The following is an 18,920-nucleotide window of genomic DNA, read 5'->3' on the forward strand; positions in this document are numbered from 1 at the left end:
CTCTTAGATCATTCACTCTAGAGGATGGCAACTGCCATGCCACGAGGACACTTGTGCAGCCCTTATCTAGCCCGTACCTGCCTGCAATCTTCATATGGAAGCCAAAGCCACTGGAGCTAAGTCAGGACTGGCTTTGTGCACAGTATCTCTTCTGGGGCATCAAAGAGGCTGCAGGTGTCCCTCAGGAGTCTCTAACCCAAGGTTCTATCCCTAATAAGATGAACTGACCCTGAAAAGGAGAAGTGATAAAGATAATCCTGTTACCTATTAGCAGACTTTCACAGCTTCATGTGTATCAGGGTTTGTCAACATGAGCAATATTGACATTTAGGACTAGATCATTATTTGTTGTGTGTGTGTGGGGGGGGTCCATTCTGTGCATTGTAGGATGTTTAGCAACATCTCTGGCTTCTACCTATTAGATGCCAGTAGCAACCCCATTCCCAGCTGTGACAACCAAAAATGTCTCTAGGCACTGCCAAATATCTCCTACAGGCACGGTTTCTCCCTGTGAAAAGCAGTGCTTTCCTGTGGCAGAAAATCCGATTCAAATGGACTGCAGTGCAAAAGAAGCTGACGGGTTCACATGATGAAAAAGTTTAGGTGAAGAATCTGCTTCAAGACAAGTGGACTCAGGGTCTCAGATGACATCACTTAGACTGCCCCTCTCCCTTTTCCTGAATCCTTTAGTATTAACCACATTTTCATGCAGGAGCTCTAGCTAAGATTACTGCCAAAAATTTTAAATTGCATCCTTCACTTCCAAGATCAATAAAAAAATATTTTTTTCTTTAGTCTTCAGTAGTTCCATTTAAAGTTTGACCCTCATTGGTCTTAACTGAGTCGTGGGCTCATCCCTAAACCAACCATTGTGGTAGTTACATGATAGATACTGGGGTCTGGGTTTCAAGACCACCCCTAAATCGGTGCAGGATCAGCCCCACTCAATTTCATGTATTGAAAATAAGGGTGGGATGTTTTCTCTAAAGGAAAGTTGGATCTGGTACAACAAAGGACTGGGGTAGGGGGTGAAGGTTGTTTGCAAAAACGAAGGTTGACTCTACAGGTGACCTTTCCCCGGGATGCACCTGGTTTGTATCCCTTTCACAGTGAACAAACAGGGAGACCTGGCTTCCCAAGTTTCACCCTGGCCCCAGGCCCCCTCGTTAAGCACTGATCACAAAGCCCTGGAGAATCAGTAACACTGAGGAACTGAGACAGCACATAACTCATCCCCTTGGAAACTTTTCAGAAATATCACCTTGCTGTTGCAGAGGAGGATTTCTTTGCCTACTATAAATTAGAAAAAAAAAAAAAAAGAAGAAAAAAGACATAGGAAAAGAATCTGAGCTGCCTGACAATTACCCTCACCGTGCATCACTCACACTGCAATCACGCCCACACCCCTGTGCCAGCGCTCTGGCAGCCACGGGCACGCGGGCTCACAGCACCCTCACACACCCTCTCACACACACCCACCACCTCAGAGCCGGCCCACCGGGCTGACAATCACGCTGGCAGCTCAGTGTAACCAAAGCCTTTTCCCCCCACACCCCGTCATTTCCTAGGTTCCCCAGAGGGGCTGCAGAGAGGGGAAGGAGATGGCCCAGAGGCATGCAGCAAAGCCGGCTGCACAGACAACCTGGACTTGGTAGGCGGCGCAGTCCTTCCAACAAATCTTCCCCACAGGCTGGCTGCAGGTGAGGACCCGGTGCTGGGAATTCACCCTCAGTCCCCTTTCTGAAGCCTGAGATGCCAGAGGCACTGACCAGGTTATCAGTAACCAATTTGCACCCCTAGCCAAGGGCCATGCTTGCTTGAGCCTAAGTTGAAAGACAAAGTGCACACAGGCATTACTGGGAGAGATGAGCAGCGTATGAGGAGGAGGCGGATGGAGACCGTGCCAGGAATTCCGAAGAGCAGTCCTCCCCCAGGGAGCTGGGTGCCAGGCTCTGTGGGACGGGCAGGAGACAGAAATAGCGCTCTCCTGAATCCCTGTGGGGCCGGTAGTGGGTGGGCAGCTGGAACCCTCAGTGACCCAGTTAGAAGAAGGCTGAAACGAGGGCTGGAGCTGGCCTCGTGTACGATGAAGAGAATAGCGGTAAGTGATGATATTATTTCCTCAACTGTAAAATGATGATAACAATATTTAAACTTGCCCTCAGGGTAGTATTGTGAGAATTAAACGTAGTGAAACATACAGAGCTCATTGAGTAGTGCCCGGCTTGTAGTAAAATCTTCATAGATATTAGTTAATAATAATCAGAGGCAGCAAGGCATCATGAAAAAAAAGCACAGACCTAAGTCAGAAAGCTAATCCTCACGCTTACTTGTCCAATTCAACCTTGAGTATCATCTTGGAGCTTCAGTTTCCTTAGCGGCGAAATACTCACTGAGTATTGACACTACATCGTCTAATACAGATGACGTTTCCTTAGCACTAAACCTGAATTATCTCAGAATTAGCTAGGAATATCATCACTACCGCCACTGCCATCCTTTGTACTTTTTTCCTGACAAAAAATTATTACAATTATTTATTTTTTTTTAGTGGAAGTACTGGAGATTGAATCCAGGACCTCATGCATGCTAAGCACACACTCTATCACTGGGCTATATCCTCCCTCTACTGCATTTATTATCTCACTACACTTCCTTCAATGCTGTGTGGCATGTTGATGTACAGGACAGATACTGCCCTCATTTTCCAGATTAGAAAATGGGGGCTCAGAAAGGTTAAATGACTTGTCTATAATCAAACAATTAAGAGGAGGCATTTGGGATACATGCAGCCTTTGGATTCTTAAGAGGATGGCCCAGCATCCCCAAAGCAGAGTGAGGCACCAAGCGATTCATGACAGTAACTGCGGCTGTTCTTTGCTGAACACCTGTTATGCTGTAGGTCCTGTTCTAGACAATTCCCAGGCTCAGAAAGGATGAACACAGAAGGATCCTGGGAATTCCTGTCAGTCGATTCTTACAGGTGCCCTACAATCTATTTTAGGTGTTCATTTCTCCAAATATCATTTCTCTGCAAACTGCACGCTTTCTGGCAAGACCCAGTCTCCATCGAATCCACATCTGTACCTTCCTATGCACTATTAAAAAGACGCAACTTCTGCCTAGCCTTCCAGAGCTTTCCTGCTGCCTCCTCCACTCTCCCCCCAGTCTTAAAAAAGACTCCTTCAACCTCACAGCCAGCTGGGTGAGTCATGGGGGAGGAGGCCAGCTTTCTTCATCTCTTCCCGAAACAAGAACCTGTTTTATTCTGATTTCACTGCCCCATGCACCAGTGCATTAGCAGAACAGGGAGATAACGTTAGGAAGACCACCACAATGGATGACCAGCCTCATCCACGCATCACGCAGATCCCACAGCCCTTCAGGTTGTCACATCTCCCCTCCTCTCCTGAGGTAACATTTCATTTTTTTGTGCAATCTAGATTATTCTACCATTCAAGAGTTCTTCATTTTTCTCGGTAAGAACACTGCTCATTAAATGGTCTCTTTTGATATTAATGTAGGTGTCAAAATGTGGGTTTGTTTGATGAGTGCCCTAACACATAAGCAATTTCTAAAACAAATGTTAAAAAAGAAAATTAAATGGTTGGGAATCAACTTGTTATATAGCTTAACCATACAAGGCTGGTAAGAAAGATCTATCCTTAAAATGTCAGTTTTGACAAGCGAAGGGAAACGCAGAGAGGCATTCCAAAGGCACACAAATGATACTAAGGTTTGATGGGGCTCATCTGACACAGATATAAAATGAGTCATATTTATCAGAGGCTTTTGGGAGAAATGAGAGGTAGAAATACATCCCTATGCCAGAATCAAGCAGTGAAAGGTTGTTATTTGCTTAAATGCTATGTTTCACAAATTGAAGAAGTAGTACTCATGTTGAATGGTGTCCATTAGTCTCCTACCTAGCTCAGATCCTCTGACCAGAGTTGGTAAGTAGGAACAAAACTTTTCAGTGGTCAGAAAAGGCTAATTTTAAAATGGTTTCATAACCAACTCCTAGAATGTCCTTCTTCTGCTTGACCCACACCTTGACCTGGAAACCTCCTCAACCTCTAAACGAATCCCAAATCTGTTTCTACTCTTCATTTGGGGTTAATGTTAATCAGTTAAGGAATGCATCTGGCCTTTTGGAGTTATGAGAAGTAAAGATTTATGTATGACACATGCACAGGGACTTGTGGTTCAAGTTCCACCAGAAACCAGCCACTGTGGCCACGGGCAAAGCATTTTCACTCTCTGGGATACAGTCGTCTCATTTATAAGCAAAAGCTATTGATTTGACAGTTGAAATGTTCACAGAAGCATAGAAAGGTAACAAGAACAGAAGGCTCTCAGGGAAAACTGCGTGTCAAGGTTCTGGGTTTTAGGAGTTACTAACTTCAACTGAGCAGCAGTTTTACTGATTAACTTTCCATCAGTATATGGAAGTTTGCACTTCACTCACTCACTCATTCATTCAATAAACACTTCCTGAGAGTCTGCTATGTCCCAGGCATGGCTCTAGACCTAGGGATACACCAAAGGGCAAGAAAAAATTTCCCTGCCCTTTTGGAGTTTACATTCTGATGAGAGAGACAGACAACAAACAAGTATATTTTAGAAATACAATTTTAGCGAGGAATAATGCTGTGAAAATAATAAAGATCTCCACTGCCAGCAGTATAAAGGAAGAAGCATGAAAAAACACAGCCCAAGCAAGCTCAGGGTCTTCCCTCCAAATGTTATTGCCTCCGATTCGTGAAATATGAATAGATTCATTAATAGAGAAAAATAGACATGTTTAGTGCTGGTTGCTTCATGAGGAAGCAAAGAAATAAAATAAAGGATCAGAAATCAGAATCAGAAACTTGAATTGTGCTTAATAAGCCAAAGAGAAGGCTGAAGTTGTTCTAGGTAGGTGCCAATACGGTGCTCACCCCTGAATTGAGCTCTGATCCTTACGGGGAAGAAACTGGTCCCCAGTAAGTTGTACTAGCTGGCTCTAGGCAAGAAGCAAATACAAACATGACCTAGAACATCCCTAATTTATATCCTCAAGATTTCACATATTAAGTTCAACCAAAGGTGATCTATCTGACCTCAGTTAAAATTATAACTACAGAATATAAAAATACATGAAAGATTTAAGGAACAAAGGAGACAGAATAAAGCATAAGTAAACAACAAAATACTACCAAAGATGGTTAGATTTTTTTAAAAAGGGTCAAATGGATTTCTATTTCTAGTTATTCAGGTGATGAGCTAGGTTATCAGACCAACCTTCTGCTGAAAACAGAAGAAAAGTATTATACTGAAACCTCCTTAAAGACATTTTTAAACCCTGGAAACACATAAAGGATTTATGGAGCCAACATTTAAGCCAGCATCTCTCAAACTGTGGCCCACCAACGCCTGGGGGAACTCAAGACCCATTTAGAAGATCTACGAGGTTAACACTATTTTAATGATAATACTAAACTGTTATTTTCCTTTTTCACTAGGTTGACATTTGTACTGTTGGTACAAAAGGAATGGAGGTGAGGGAGGGAGAAGGATAAGACTGCTGGTACCTTAGCCCAAATCAAGGCAGTACCCTAAATATACTAGTAGTCGGACTACTGGCATTTAAAAAGACAGTTTCACTTTAAAATACCTTTAATCGAGTAGTAAAACAATTTTATTAAATATTGACCATCGAGTACATCTTTTTAACGCTGCGTGTGATGAAATGAACAGGACACATAAAGTACTGTTTGCTGCATACGAAAGTATCATGTTTGTCAAGAGGAGAAGCACATGTGTGACCTCAGCTAAGAGCCCTACGAGCTGCTTTTTCCAAGGATCACCACTTTTACTTGAAAGAACGACTAGCAGACATACTACGGTTACCCAGACTTGGGGGTTTCCCAAGATTTCTCTTGAAAATGAATGAAACAAGCCTGTCGCTTCAAGGAACACAACTGACAGTACTTGCTGCCAATGGTAAAATTTGAGCTTCAAGCAAAAGCTAAAATTTTGGAGAGCGTGTATCTACTACCAGGAGCTTAACAGCTTCCCTACACATACAGGCTTTTCTGATGAGATCAGTGATGATACTAACAAACCTATGTTTTTCAATTAGTAGACTTCATTTTCCAGAGAAGTTTCGGGTCTAGAGAGAAATTGGGCAGATAGCATAAGGAGTTTCCACATTTTCCATCTCCCCTATGCAGTTTCTCCTATTATTAACATCTTGCAAAGGTGTGGAACGTGTGTTAGATCGATGAACTGATACTGATTCATTACTATTCACTAAATTCCAGCCTGCATATTACTGTTCACTCTTTGTGTTGAGCAGTTCTACGTGTCTGGACAAATCCATGTGTATACACATTACAGTACCGTACAAGATTGTTTCACTGCCCTCTCTGTGCTTCACTTATTCATCCCTCTCCCTTATGCTTTAAAAAAAAATCTGTAGTTTTGCCTTTTCCAGAATGTCATATAGTTAGAATCATATAGTAGGTAGACTTTTCATGCTGGCTTCTTTCAATAGCATATGTATTTAAGTTTTCTCTGTGTCATTTCATGGCTTGATAGTTCGTTTCTTTTTATTACTGAATAACATTCCATTGTTTAAATGTATCATAATTTATATATCCATTCACCTGTTGAAGGATATCTTGGTTGCATCCAATTTTGGGCAATTATTGCTGTAAATATTTGTGTGCAGGCTTTTGTGTGGGTTTATGTTTTCAACTAATTTAAGTATATATCCAGGATCCTAATCACTAGATCATATGATAAAACACTATGCTTCACTTTGAAAGAAACTGTCAAACTCTTTTCCAAAGTCTCTGTACTGTTTTTCATTCTCTTCAACATAGAATGAGAGTTCCTGTTGCTCCACATCCTTGCCAACAACTGGTGTTGTCAGGTTATCAGATTTTAGTAATTCTGATGGTACATAGTGGTATCTCATTGTTTTAATTTAAAATTCCCTAATAACATATGATGTTGAGCATCTTTTCGTATATTTATTTTCTGTTTACCTTCTTTGGTGAGATATCTTTCAGATCTTTTGCCCATTTTATAATTGCATTTCTTGGTGGTTGTTGTAATTGCTGAGTTTTAAGAGTTCTGTGCATATTTTGGATATAAGCCCTTTACCAGATATGTGTTCTGCAAGTATTTTCTCCCGGTCTGTAGTCTGCCTCTTTATTCTTTTAATTGTGTCTTTTGCAGAGTAGTTTTACTTTTAATGAAGTCCAACTTATGAATTTTCTTTCAGAGATCATGTTTTTGGTGTTGCATTTAAAAACCTCACAGCCAAACAGAGGTAACTTATATTTTCTCCTATACTATCCCCTAGCAATTTTTTAGTTTTGAATTTTACATTTAGATCTGTGATCTACTTTGAGTTAATTTTTGTAAAGGGTGTAAGATCTGTGTCTGGGTTCATCTTTTTGCATGTGGATGTCCAGTTGTTCTCGCACTATTTGTTGAAAAGACTGTTCTTTCTACGTTGAACTGCCTTTGCTCCTTCATCAGAGATCATCTGTATGGGTTTCTTTCTGGACCCTGTACTCTGTTCCATCTATTTGTTTTTTCTTTCACCATAAACACCTGTCTTAATTACCATGGCTTTAAAAATAAGTCTTGAAGTTAGGTCAAGTCAGTTTTCCAATTTTGTTCTTTTTCTTCAGTATTATGTTGGCTATTTGGGACATTTGCCTTTCCAAATCCATAAAAATTATTCCTTTAGAATCAGTTTGTCGATATCCACAAAATAACTTCCCAGAATTTTGATTGGGATTGCATTGAATTTATAGATCAAGATGGGGAAAATTAACATCTTACTAATCTCCCTATCCATAAACACAGACTCCCTCTCCACTTATTTAGACCTTTGATTTCTTTCTAGTTTTCTTGTTTTCCTCATATAGATCCTGTACATGTTTTATTAGTTTTATGCTTAAGTACTTATTTCTTTTTTTTTTTTTTTTTTGGTGCTAAGAAAACGGCAATGTGTCTTTACTTTCAAATTCCAATTGCTCATGTTTGGTGTATAGAAAACCACTGACTTTTTGTGTATTAACCTGGTATCCTGCAGCCTTACAATAAGTACTTATTAATTCAAGGATGTTGTTTTTTTTTTTCTTTCTTTTTTCTTCTTGCATTTTCTTGGGATTTTCTAAGTAGACAATGTGGATAAAAACAGTTTTATTTCTTGTTTCCCAATCTCAATACCTTTTATTTCCTTTTCTTCTCTCATTGCATTAACTTGGTCAAGTCCCCAATTATTTACAGGGCAGGCCATACAGCTGATAAATAATTGGCTATAATACATCTTATTTCCCAAGCAGGAGAGAGATAAAAGCTTTACTGCAATAATTCAGTCTATTGTAATATTCATTTCTTTACTTTTGACACAGCTAGCTGGAAAAGTTTGCAGTATATATGAAGTTACAATGGAAGTTAATCTTAAGGAGAAAAAAATCTGCTGTATTACATTTACAAACCTAGAGTAGAGTTTGTGCTATCTAACAGATAATCCCAGGGTCTCCTATATGACCATAAACTCCAGTGACAAAACTGCTGTGACCTTGACATTTAACATAACACGCTGTATTGGATTAAACTCAAGAAATGCTTTAGATTAGGAAACAACAAATATGGTTGGCAGCAGTTTCATTTGTATGGGAAGAAACAGCAAGTGAAAAGTATTAGTGTGAACTGGGTGGCTGTAACTATATCATGAGATCTCATTTCGCAACACCAGAGTTACGACAGCAGGAGGCTAATTCTGCAATCACAATTTAGGCAAAGCTCCGACAACGCAAGCTGCTCAGTTCCATGTTAACGGGAATAGGAAGCTCTCTGAGGGATTTAGGGAAAGGAGGGGAAGGATGGGATGATTATTCCAATTTATGATAGAATAAAAAGTATTCTATCCCCCAAATCAGAAGTAGTCATTAAAGTTTTAGCTACAGTTAAAAATAATGATTTCTCCTAAGGAATAACTCCTCTCTATATTCACAAGCAGCAACACAGTCCTCTTTCACGTTCCTTGTTTCTGTCATTATCTTCCAGGTTAACTCAGTCATGGCCACTGACATCTGAGGAACCTGGATTGGAAGGCCACTTAGCTGTACAATCCTGGGCAAGTTACCTAACTTTTCTAATCCTCTGTTTCTTCACTTGTAAAATTAGGAAAATAATTGTATCCACATCGGATTAGTGAAAGGACTAAATGAGCTAATGCTGTAAAATACAGTGTGGTGCCTAGTACATAGTGAGATCTTTATATAATGTAATATTATTGTTGATAGACAGCATTACTACTACTAACAATGCCCATGCAGCTTACAAGTCCCACCAGTTCTATTAAAAAGAACAAAAACAATGAGGTATCACCTCACACCAGCCAGAATGGACATCATTCAAACATCCACAAATGACAAATGCTGGAGAGGCTATGGAGAAAGGGGAGCCCTCCTACACTGCTGGTGGGAATGCAGTTTGGTGCAGCCACTGTGGAAAACTGTGGAGATTCCTCAAAATACTAGGAATAGACTTACCATATGACCCAGGAATCCTGCTCCTGGGCATATATCCAGAAGGAACCCTACTTCAGGATGACACCTGCACCCCAATGTTCAGAGCAGCACTATTTACAATAGCCAAGACATGGAGACAACCTAAATGTTCATCAACAGATGACTGGATAAAGAAGTGGTGGTATATTTATACAATAGAATACTACTCAGCCATAAAAACCGACAACATAACGCCATTTGCAGCAATATGGATGCTCCTGGAGATTGTCATTCAAAGTGAAGCAAGCCAGAAAGAGAAAGAAAAATACCATATGAGATCGCTCATATATGGAATCTAAAAAAAACCCCCACACACACACACAAACAAAGCATAAAAACAAAACAGAAATAGACTCACAGACATAGAATACAAACCTGTGGTTGCCAAGGGGGCGAGGGTGGAAAGGGATAGACTGGGATTTCAAAATTGTAGAATAGATAAACAAGATTGTTCTGTATAGCACAGGGAAATATATACAAGATCTTATGGCAGCTCACAGAGAAAAAAAGTTGACAATGAATATATATATGTTCAAGTATAACTGAAAAATTGTGCTCTACACTGGAATTTGACACAACATTGTAAAATGATTATAAATCAATAAAAAATATTAAAAACAATTGTTGCATCCTCCCTTCCTCTCTTTCTCTTATTACAGACCTGGAGTATCCATCACTTGATCCACTCTGATGGCCTCTCATCTCTAGTTTTACACACAAACACCAAGTTAATCTCTCTAAAGCACACCCTGTTTAAAAGCCTTAATTGGGGCCACAGTGTCTACAGAAAAGAGTTTAAACTCTTTACTTGGGCACTCAAGGCCTCTGAAAAACTGACCACAGCCTGCAGCTCTAAACACTCTATCCCTGCCACGCATTTAAATTCCAGCCAGACTGAATAGGGCAGCCAAACTCAGGCTTGATTGAGCTTCACAGTTTCCCAGAATGAAGCCAGTTGGGGAGTGTAAGCTGCACCCAAAGGAGAATGCCAAGGTTTAAAACTAGAGGAAAAAAGCCAGAGCTGTTGTCAAGGCCAAGGGCTAAATTGGGGATCAGGAATGACAGTTAAAGCCAAGAAGGTCTGAGGGTGGTAAAAGTAGGGCGGAATCAAAGAACAAAGTCAGGAAGGAGCAGGGGTCAGGAGTTTTTATATAAATAGGGCCAGAACTGCCAGAATGTGCGTTTATTTGGTTCTATCTCCATGATGTAAATTGAGTGAGCACAATTCAAAATGTGACTTAAACACGACTGGGAAAATAGCACATTGCATAAAAAAATCATTACCCATAAAATTTAATAATGGGAATGTTCATCACAGTCCATTTTTGTAACATAAAACTAGAAAACGTATATAAGTATGTAAAATTACTAAGAGGAACATACTAAATGATTAATATTGATGGTAAATTTACATTAATGTATATTCATACATATTTATATATATATACTTGTATATATAAATATGTATGTATATGCATTCATTTATTCATACATTTATTTTATTTATATATGCACTTATACATTATCTAGGGTAATACGTAATATGTCTAACATACAAATGTATTTATGTATTATATAAATATATAATATGTGCTTACATATAATATGTATTATGTACAATTTATACATTTATGTGCAACATAACAATGTATCCATATATGTATAGATGCAGGTACGTATATGTATTTATAGAGGGAGACTAGAATGTTAACTGCAGTGAAGAGTCAGCGGTATGGGGCTACAGGCAATTCTGTCTTCTTTGTACATAAGTTGAAATTATCTGAAGTGAATGTGTGCTGAAGCAACAACAGGGATAAACCAACTACCTAAGCCATACAATTAATCAGAAAGAAATTAGTGTTCTATCTCTTTATGAACTTTCCAAATTCTCTGGTTATATTAACAGGAATCTAAGAAATAGATTGAGTTATATAAAGAACTTTAACTTCTGAACAAATATACTGATTCTTAAGCCAAACAGTAACAAATAACTGTGACAAAATAAAAGACATTTTCCCATCTATAAACTCAGATATATATTCCGCATGACTATTGCCTTCCTCAGAGGTGCTCAATAAAGTGCTTTAGAGCACTTTTGCAGACACAGTTGCGTTTGGTTCTCAAGACAATACATACAGATGTGGAAACCTAAACATAGAGAGGTTAAAGGATTTTTCACACAAAGTGAAATTTCACAGCAGTGGAACTAGACAGAAGCCAGAGATCCTTGTGAATAACATGAGGTCTAATACACTACATAGAACACTTAATTGCATGAGGATTTTTGTATTTTTTAACTAAAGGACATTTTACATGATATATCAAGCACATCTGAATCTTTCTGAAGAAAAATTTTGAACCATTGGAAAGACACTAAATTCTCTATTATAACTGAACAACATCACTGTCTTCAACAAATAAAAGGAACCAAACTGAAAAAAGAACAATGAGAAAAAGAAATGGAGGAAGGGAGAGAGAGAGCAAAGGAGAAGAGGAGAGAGGGAGGGAGTAAGGGAAGAAAGTAAAGAAAAAGTTAGATTCTTTAGGCAGTAGAGATTCATTTTTAGACAAAGGGATGTATTCTTTCTTTGCACGTTTTCTTACAAATAATACAATCCCCCAAATCCACTGTTAATATGACATTGGGGACAAATTAAACTTATAAACCAAGAATTCATTAGAATGGATTGATAGGGTTTGGACTCTGGTGAATTGCCAAACAAAAGAAAAGCAAGCAAGAAATAAGTCTCTCCCATTTCATTAAAAATGATTTATTATTTATTAAAGGACTCTAGATATAGATTAACCTGTGACTTTTTTTTTTTTTTTTGGTCCCTGCTTTGAATCCAAAAGTGCTTTGATAAATGGATTAAAAGATATACCATTTCTGGGTAGTTTCACTTCTGTTTCCAGGTCCTGGGCTATCATTCTGCTTGTTTTATTACTTCTACTGTTTTATTACTCCTCTCAGTAATAATCCTTATTGAGTTACAGCAATACCCAGGGTACCTTCCAGAGCACAGAGATCTGGGTCTGTTTCCCATTTCCTCTGAACAGTGGAAAATGCCAGGGAGGAAAACCTGAGCTAGAGTCTGAAGCCAATCCTTTCAGCACCATTAAGGGCAGGCCGAAGCCATCTATGCTGTGAAAAGGGCCACGTGGGCTCCCTAAAGTGGATGTTCAGCCCATAAATAAAAACAACAAGCAAAACTTTCTGGTTTTCTGCCTGATGACTTTCCAGCTTCTGATTGTACACGTCCCACCCACTCTCATGAGTCCCATCCACGTCGCCCCTCCTGACCAATGATGCCCGCATCGATCTCTCCTGCCTTTGAACTCATGTATTATCTGTCCCATCCCTTTGGCACTTGCATTGCTATTTACTTTTTCCTATGAACACTTCTTTGTCATTCTACATAGACGATCAGTGTAATTCATAACCCACTGGAGAGAAACTAATCTTGTGAAGCTGCTTTGTGAAAGTGGTCCTGGGGATGATAATCATGACTTTGTCAGGTAAGGTCTATCTATATCCATCTACAACAGTATGCAGGGAGATTCTTTAAGTCCTGACTTCATGAAGACCAGGAAAAAAAAAAAAAAGAATGTCAGCTTATTCAGTAATTCAACCGTGTTTACCAAACACGAACTATGTAGCAGGCACTGTTGACACAAATATAGAAGATACAGGCCCTACCCTGAAGGATCTCAGACAATTGAGAAGAGTCAAATAAGTAAGGATTATGGTAGGAGATAAAGTAAAAGAGCATTCTGAAACCAGACCTTAGAAGGATTTGACGACACCGTGCAGTGAGGTTCTATTTTAGAATCCCAGATTCTTCCCTATGAAGAGCTATTGAAAAGAAAGCCCTTAACCCAGGAGGGGCTCATCTGGATGAGTGGTCTGCCCAGTTTTGTTGAATTTCTTGATTTGCCCGCATGTTGATCTTATCCCATGCCAAGTTACACAGGGGTGTCACTTTCTTATATCAAGGCCATTACTGAATAAAGACAGCAGTGTCTTTTTTTTTTTTTGAAGTATAGTCAGTTTACAATTTAAAATTTAGATTTAAAATAAAGAAGCACTTGCCCATTGTGTATCACACAGCTGGTAAGATGCTTGACAGCAATGATCAGATTTTTCTCTCTGTGTAGTCCTGGGTCTCCACACCTGTCCCTGAACTTGTTATGCTCTGCCTCTGAATTTCTTATCCTGAAGCTGTCCCAGTGGAAGGAGTATTATGTAGTCTTTTGGACTGGCGGAGAGAGGCAGTGAAAGGAATGCAATTGGAGAGTGACTTCATTAATGTCCTGGCTATAAACAATAGCTCTCCCACCGGATAGAAACATGAATACTAAAACAAATTCCTGTGTAATACTAGTTTACATTGTCCTACCTAAGCCCCCCTCCACTACAGCTATTTAGGGGTATGGAGGCTCCTTAATGATAGAATGATGGGAAAGCTATATTTTATACTTCTTTCTAAAAACTTTATTTTCGCCACATCCCTCACACCTAATACAGTACATAGTAGGCACTTAAATATTTGACAGACTGATTCTTAATTGTTTTCAATTACAGTTTCCACAACGGAGTCTTTAATGCAAGTTTTCATCATACAAAACCCCACTTTTATATCGACCATTGCAGAGTCTAGGTCTGCACTGTCCAAAATGGTAGCCACATGTGACAAGTGAATATTTCAAATGTGGTTAGTTCAAGTTGAGATGTGCTGTAAGTGTAAATACAAATCAAATTTCACAAACTTGGTGCAAATAATGTAAAATATCTCATTAATGATGTTTACATTGGTTATTATCATACAATGGTATTTTAGGTTAAATAAGTCATTAAAATTAACTTTACTATTTTCTTTCTATTTAAAAAAAAAGTCATTAGTAGAAAGCTAGAAATCACACATGTGGTTCACATTATACCTCTAATGGACAATTCTGGTCCGGACAAGATTATATAATCTTTTTTTTTTTAATCCAAGTGAATTGCTCATTTCCCAGTAAGCGCCAAAAGAAAATAATCCTGGTTGGGATCGATTTGCAGCAGTGCTCAGTTAATATATCAAAACGACACAAGACCTGGGGAAACTGTACCATGGTGGAGCTTGGGACAAGATAGGAAGAAAGAAGTGGAGCTGAGTTTCAGAGTTTCCATGAAGACTTCTCACGTCTAGTCTCTCACAGCTTTGGTTGGTATCTTAACAATCTGCCTTGGAGTCCTGCAGAAAATTATCGTAGGACACACAGTCCTAGTGGCAGTGAGAACCATAGGGGCTTACCGCAGTGAGAGGGGAGCTGGGACATTGTTGATGATGATCTTAAATCACAAGCACAAGAAATGAAACCTATTAATTGAAGCAAAGTGAGAGGTAAACCAAGCAGGTGAATACAAATGAAAGCTCTCTCTAGTTTCAGGGCAGACAGAAGACTGTCATCAATCCTGTAAAAGCATTTATGTTTCACTTCCCTGTTGCATTAATTGTCATATTTTTTGGTGAAAATCATCTATTCCTATAGAGAATTTGGGGGAGGGCAAGAAAAAAAGGTCTTTTCTTTATTTTAACTTAATAAAATATCTTGATAAATATGATGATTCATTAACGTAGTGCTTTGTTCGCCCTACCTTAGAAATATCTCTGAAGTGTTTGATATGGCTGTGGACCAATCACTATAAAATCTCTGCTACTGTTTTCTCATTTGTGTATGACAGATGTAGGAATGCCTTCCCTGTCTACTTTACTCAGCTATCAAATAGTAACTTATAGTCTTCTAATAAAAACGAGGGGGAAGTAACGTGGATATTTGAAAGAATGTGGGTTTGGAAATTAATAGATATGAAGCTTGCCAATTTCTGATTTAGGAAAGTTACTTAATCTGTCTGAGCCTCAGTTTCTTCTTTTATGAAATGCAACAATGATACATATCTTTCAAGATCACTGGAGGATTCATTGAAATCATTTACATGAGGCTTTAATACAGAACTTAACACATCATAAGCACTCAAAACAAAGCAGCCATTATTTAGAATCCATGTGCTCAGCAGTAAAGTTGACATTCTGATATGTGTGTATATATATTTATAAATAATAAACAGATATAAATTAGAGACATAGATTAAATGACTGAGAATGTCTCCAACTCCAAGTAACTTCACAAGTGAGAAATGCTTATGTGTGTAGTCTCAATGGCAACTTTTCCCATTTTTCACTTAAGATTAAATAAAACCATTGTAAAATGTCATAGGTTAAACAGAACTTTGTGCAAAATGGTAGATTTGCTTAAGTGAGCTTTAAAGTGGGAGGCATGAAGGTAGATGACTAAAAGAAGCTTCCAAGGAAAATGTTCAGATTCCCACTGCCGGATTTTGGACAATGCCCTGGAGGGAAGTAATCTTCACATGATTAAGACTTTTAAGAAAGTCCCAGAGTTAATCACATGGACCTCTTCTGGGCCTTCTGAATTGACCACAAAAAAGTTTTAGTATCACCCTTAGTCTTAGAAAAACAAAAAACCACCTCTCTCTCAAAAACATTTATTATTGTTTCTTAACAGAAAAAGGAAGGAAGAGAAATAAAAGAAGGAAGGGAGGGGTGGAAGACAGGCAAGAAGGTGTGAAAACTATCAAAGATCCCTGATTGGATCTCTATTCAGACATTTCCTATCTCCTTCCTTCATTATCTTGACCAATGACAGTCTAGTCCACCTTAACCAGAATTTTTGCTCTGCCAGGAACATATTAGTTTAAAAATAGGTCATTGTTTTTTTCAGAAGGCAGTTCACTTGTGAAGAAGTTAAAAAAAAAAAAAAAGAATTAAAACTCTAGCTGTCGTGCTAACTGGATTCTTAAATTGTTATTTCAGCTAAGCTCCCGGCTCAGTGAATGGCTATTATAGGCCAGGCAATGGGCCATCCCCATCCCCTGCATCAAGCTGGATGTCCTGTGTGCTTCCCATTGTTACTCTCCTTAACTATTCTGGGGCTGAGATTCCTGGAAAGCACCTTGCCTGTCAATGGAAACCGCTCCCTGGGTCATAGGTGGGCCCCTTCCCTCACCACTCCCAGCTGGTTCCCAACTGCACAGAGAAGGAAACAGACTGCTGGCCTGTCCTACTTGTCCATCCCTGTACCTGAAAAGTCAGGCAAGACTGGAGAGTCCCCTTGTAGTTTTTGCTGAGCCCACCCTGTTGGCCAGTATAGAACCAAACAGCCTCACGTGCCTGGTGAGTAAGAATCAGACAATATGTTAAAGGCCTCTGAGCCAAGCTAGCACTATAGTTGGTATTTTTAATAATTGATAATAATAGTATTTCACATTTGTGTATCACTTCAAGTATCACAAAATGTTTTTCTTTAATACGTGATCACATTTCATTGTGCATGAGCCAGAATGGAGATGTGGAAAGAACTGTGGAGCTGGGCAAATCCATGTTTAAATTTCAGTATTGCCAATTCTCAGCTGTGTGACTATGTGGCAATCACCTAACCTCTCTGGGCCTTGGTTACTCATGTGTCAAAAGGGGAAAATATCTAAGGTTCTTGTGAGGATGAAATGGACTAACATATGTAAAGTTTCTAGGCAAATCTCTAGGCCCAGAGTCACATTATACTCACCCTAGCATTTCCTGGGGTTTAGTCTCCGGCAGGAGGAGAAGAAGGAAGAGGAAAGACAGGAGGGAGAGTTGGGAAAGAGGAGTGGAAGAAGGAGAAAAGAAGCTAACCTAGCTTGAAATATAATATTTATCATTAGCAGAGCACTCACTGTCTGTGGTGAATGCTAATTCTTTTTGTGTATTTTTTTTCTTTTTTTGCTAGACTATATGGTAGTTTTATTTTTAATTTTTTGAGGAACTTCCATACTGTTTTCCATAGTGGCTGCATCAGTTTACCAACAGTGCACAAGTTTTCCAGTTTTTCTACATCCTCGCCAATATCTTACCTTTTTGATGATAGCCATTCTAACGGCTGTCAGGTAATATCTCATCATATTTTTTATATATACATATATATATATATATATATATATATATATATATATATATTCGTATGTGTGTGTATTTTCTAATCCACTCTTGCAACACTTCTGTGACATGAATATTATTATTCTCAATTTAGTGGTATGGAAATTGAGTGGAATTTAGGGAACCTGCTTAGATTTGCACAGTGGATAGTGGAGAAGCCTGGCTTCAAGCTCAAATTGATCTGAACAAATAACCCATGCTTACAACAATGTTTCCACCTAGAAGTTACCATCTACCTCTAAAAGTCTACAAGTTATGGGAACACAGAATTACGTCCCTCCAGTAGAAAGCTATAACAAAACAAAATGATAGTACTTTGTATAGAAATGTGAAGTAAACAATTGTGCTTTTCAAACATTGCCTCATCCTGGCACTTGCACTAAGTAAGCAGGACTCATTTTCTACAAATTCTACAGATAAGAAACTGAAGGTAAAATGATTATGAATCAATAAAAATGTTAAAAAAAAAAAAAAGGACACTGACATAGGGGAAAAATAAGAATTTAAAAGGCTCTTGTGTCTTTAATTATTTAATTTTACAATCAACTGCCCAAAACATTTCTTTGTCCATGAAGCAAAAGCAGGCTATTAAATATATTTAAGAATAAGCTAAAAAAAAAAAAAAACTGAAGGTGAGTGTAATCAGCTCAACCTGACATAAGGAAAAGGTAAAGTCAGGTTCCTCCAACTCAAAGACCAAAGCTTTTCTCAGACACAATGCCTGTCAAGCAAGGTGAGAAAGACCTGGTTTTGATGGATTCTGTTCCCACTGAAGGCAGGGATCTTTGCTGGTGCACTAATTACTCGGAAACCCCACCAGCATGACTTTAGTCCTGTTTCCCGCTTAGATGTCATTGACCTATTCACATTAATAGCATGAAAAAGTTGCAGATGGCTAAATGCTTCCTGGTCTGCAAGGAACCGTGAAGAAGAGGAATATTCTCCTTTTTTTAGGTTCCATCACCAGATGTTTGGCAGAAATATTATCAACACCAATGCATTTTCCAGCATCACAAAATTGTGTGTGTGTGTACGTGTGTGTGTACGTGTGTGTGTTCACATGCACATCAGAGCTGAGTAGTAGAGATGTGGGAGGCAAAGTGTTATTTCTAATCTGTTTTCAGAGAGAGGAGTAACTTTTAGAGGCTTTTGATTTTGTCAAAGGCACCAGCTTCAGGCCTCCGAGACCCAGCACTCCCTGGTCCCATCTCCCACCTCCCAGCCTCACACTCTTGCCAGCCTCCTTCTTCCAGTGCTCATGCCACCTCGTCCCACCAAGTGCACTTGCCCACACTTCCCTACACAG

The sequence above is a fragment of the Vicugna pacos genome, chromosome 10, assembly GCF_048564905.1.
Source record: "Vicugna pacos chromosome 10, VicPac4, whole genome shotgun sequence".
In the NCBI taxonomy this organism is placed as follows: domain Eukaryota; kingdom Metazoa; phylum Chordata; class Mammalia; order Artiodactyla; family Camelidae; genus Vicugna; species Vicugna pacos.